The 3,902-nt window shown below is 41.6% G+C and overlaps 1 long non-coding RNA gene across 1 annotated transcript; it reads left to right on the top strand.

Moving 5' to 3' along the window:
* Positions 1–292: 292 nt before the first annotated feature.
* Positions 293–888, top strand: LOC141846601 (uncharacterized). The gene is made up of 3 exons (XR_012603345.1): positions 293–581; positions 668–740; positions 821–888. It is a non-coding gene; the product is annotated as an uncharacterized LOC141846601 (long non-coding RNA).
* Positions 889–3,902: the final 3,014 nt, after the last annotated feature.

Raw genomic sequence — 3,902 nt, 5'->3', positions numbered from 1 at the left:
TGACTTCAAATTTGATTTAAATTTTGCATATTACCTTCACTTGCACAATGGAGGTAATTATGCAGTTCTTCTTTGCAAACTGCCACTTGCTGAGATTGATTGGAGCTTCAAAACGATAACTTGTCTGTTCGTGTTCGTCAAGAATCCAATTTGTGAGACTTTGAATCTGCTTTACAGCTTGCTCTATGTCTGGTTCAAGTGTAAAATACCGAAAACTTAACCCCTTAAAGGCCCAATTTGAGCAGCCCGAATAAAGAAAACCATGAGCCCAATTGAATATAGGTTTATTGGTTTATTGGATTGATTTATAAACCCGATCCGTTAAGCAAACCCACCCATTAAGAAACCTTGCACGACTTCCTCTCCCGAATTCTCCTTGTTTTTCCGATCTCGCAGCTCCGCAGAACTTCTTCCTCCTCGACGCGCTCCACCATCGGTGCCGACGGCGAGGAGAGTGCTGACGGTGAGTACCTGCGGCTGTTGGAGCTTGTCTCGCCGGGGCTTGGCTGGAAGCGGGTCACGGCGGCGGCGATCGGTGTGATAGGAAACAAGGGAGCTTGGATCCGAGGGAAAGATCGGCGGTAAGCTTGGAATTCCTGATTTCGTGTGGTTTTCATATGATATTCCTTGGATTTATGGCATTGATGTGATCTCCGGCTGGTGGAAGCAAATCGGTGACGGTGGGTTCGATCGAGAAGAGTCGGAGCTCGACTAGGGCACGGTTGGATCGGAGATTTGAGGTGAGTTCTTGAGTAGGATTTGGTTGTATGTGGTTTCTAGAGTTGAATCTCTCTGATTGTTGATCGATTTCCCTCTATAGCTCGGTTGGCTATAAACCGATAGATCGGTGAAGGTGGGTTCGGCTGAGAAGAGTCGGAGCTATCTGGGCGTGAATTGAGGTGAGTTTTATGTCTTGCATTCGGTTAGGTTTGCTACCGTGATTGATTCTGTTGCAAGATTTCAATTCGATTGGGAATGGTGTTGTTCTAATTTTGGATTAGGGTGAGATTGGTGCAAATCGGAAGCAAAGCTTGGAATCTGAGGTTTCTGGGGCTTGGATCGAGGAAGGCAGATCAAGCACAATTGGATCAAGGTGAGATTCTTGTGTATTCTCTCCTATTTTGATGTTGGATGGTAGAGCTGTTGTGATAGGGTTTCTTAGGACTGATCTGTTGATGAAGTTCTTTCTATTTGTTGATATAGGTGTTGAGTGAGTGGTTCTAAGGATTTTGATAGAGCTATGGTGCAGTTTATAGCACTGATTTGTGAGGAGTATTAAAGTGATCTGAGTGGTGGTTGTTGGACAGATTCCTAAGGAAGGGTTACTGCTTTATTAAATTAAGTTCGAGTTGTTGTGATTGATACGGTGTTTAGTTGATTAAAGTTTGTATGGTTAAGGAGGGTTTAGAGTTGTGGAGTTTGCCGATTAGAGGTTGTTGTCCATTTAAATTCGATTAAGGATAAATCTGATTTAAACTATGGATTATTAGTTTAATCGTTGTATTTAGGAATGCCGTTTATTCCTTTGCAGGACCTTGATCGATTGTGGATCCTGCTATACACGGAGTCTTGTTATTTTTTGGGGGTTCTTATCGACGTTCGTCGTTACATCAGGTGGGTACTCCTGTGTTTGGTCAACACAGGTCTACTTATTCGTAAGTGCATGACTTTGTACTTATCTTGTTGATATTCTCGTTGTATCTGTTAGTTGCCTTGTTGTTATATATTATCATACTCGTCGCTTGATACTTACTGGTTGACCTTTGTATGATCTGATATTATCCTGTTGCTACCGTTGCTTGATTATTAGTTGTTGATATTTAGAATTGAAACTTAAGCTGATACTTTGACCTTAGTTCTGTTAGAAGCCTAATACTTTGACCCTAGTTCTATTAGAAGTCGGATACATTGACCCTAGTTCTGTTAAATGTCTGATACTGGATACCTAGACTTGATACTTATAGTTGATACCTTGTTGTGGTACTAGTTGTTGATACCTAGACTTGATACTTATAGTTGATACCTTGTTGTGGTACTAGTTGTTGATACCTAGACTTGATACTTATAGTTGATACCTTGTTGTGGTACTAGTTGTTGATACCTAGACTTGATACTTATAGTTGATACCTTGTTGTGGTACTAGTTGTTGATACCTAGACTTAATACTTATAGTTGATACCTTGATTTGGTTATTGATCTATGATACCTTGTTGTGAGTTCTTGTTGTTGACCTATATCGTTGACCTATTGGTTCTAGTGTGTGGTCTATCTGATCTATCATTATTCACCTATCCTGTTGCTATGCGTGCGATTTATCTAGTTGATACCTAGCGTTACTCGTTGTCAGACACGTACGAGTTGACCTTTGATTGGTCTATCCGTTGTCAGTACAGTCTCGAGTTATACCATTGACCTGTGAGGACTCATCCTGATTCGTGTTGATTATGTTGAATTGTTGTGGTTGTTAATTGTTGAGCTGAGCATCATAGCATGTTGAGCATTGATGCACTGCTTATGTGAGTGTGATCATTGTAGCACTGTGTGGGTGTGATCATTGTAGCACTGTGTGGGTGTGACCATTGTAGCACTGTGTGGGTGCGATCATTATAGCATTGTGTGGGTGCTACCAGGACTGGCCCTCCTGAAGACTGCCCTTCCCCTTACGTGTAGTTAGAGTTGATGTGGTTGATTCCTGTTGTGTGCCCTAGTTCATTGTGTGGGTGTCTAGGGATGAGTGCAGACAGTGACCAGGCCGGAGATAGCTCCCCTGTGAGATTTTCCCACTCCTCACTCACGTGTAGTTGTTGGAAGGTGTGCAGTGTCCTGTCATGCGCCCCAGTTCATTGTGCGGGTGTCTGGGGGTGATGAGTGCAGACAGTGACCATGCATGTTGCATTTGATGTGCGTTGCATTGGTGCATGCAGTTGCTGGTGGATTATTTTACCGCACTGTTATTTACGTCATCGTTGCGTATGGTTGTTGTATTTGTTTGATATATTATTGTTGTATTGTATGACCTGACATGCATCGTTGAATGCATATGACTTCTATTCACATGAGTATTATTACCATGATATCTGTTCCCATGATACCTTGTAGCAGGATTCCTGTTAGATTAGTATTTACCTTTTCTTTATATATCTATCGTAGAGGTTGTATATCTTCTCTTTACCTCAGTTGATATATCTTGTTATCTGTTGCTTAGTAGTGTAGAGACTGTATACCTTTCTCTTTATCTCAGTTGATATATTTACATGTTGCGTACTTATATTCTGTACTCCACTGAGTATTTTATACTCACTACCCAGACCCTGGGGTTTCCTTGTTCCTCCCCAGGTATCAGATAGGATTTTACTTGGAGCATGGAGATTCTGCCAGACTGATTCCATCTCACAGCAGGAGACTTACAATTTGGTTTGTATTGTTCCGAGTTGTATTTGATATGTTGATCTTGATGTATATTTGGATCATTCGTGGACTTATAGAGTTTTATGCGTATCCGTGTTTGGATTTACGTTCGTAGTTGTGTGGACTCGGTTTTTGTTGTATTCTGTTGCGGAGTTCTAGTATCATTACTTGTCGATGTGGTGTTGGTTTGGATTTTGATGCATACCGAAATGTTTTAGTATTTTCGTTGTTATGTAGTCTATCTGTTGTGGTGGTTATATTGTTGATGCATGAGTTGTATATGTGATGTGTGTATTGTGGCCGTGTAGGCCTTATTATGTTGTTGAGTGGCCGTGTCGGCCTTGTTATTTGTATGCATCTATTTCTGTGTTTGTTGGACGTGTTGTCCTTATTCCAGCCGCCTGTGGCTGTGTATTCATGTATGTATTAGGGGAATTGTCATAGTTACTGGGGAGATGCTGCCGAAATTTTTCGGACGGCCTTCTCGGGGCGTG

This window comes from Curcuma longa, chromosome 15 (assembly GCF_044706935.1).
Source record: "Curcuma longa cultivar G26 ecotype Majalengka, Jawa Barat chromosome 15, ITB_CL_G26_1.1, whole genome shotgun sequence".
Lineage (NCBI taxonomy): Eukaryota > Viridiplantae > Streptophyta > Magnoliopsida > Zingiberales > Zingiberaceae > Curcuma > Curcuma longa.
Note: the sequence above shows the minus strand (reverse complement) of the source record. Positions and strands in the feature narration are given on the sequence as shown.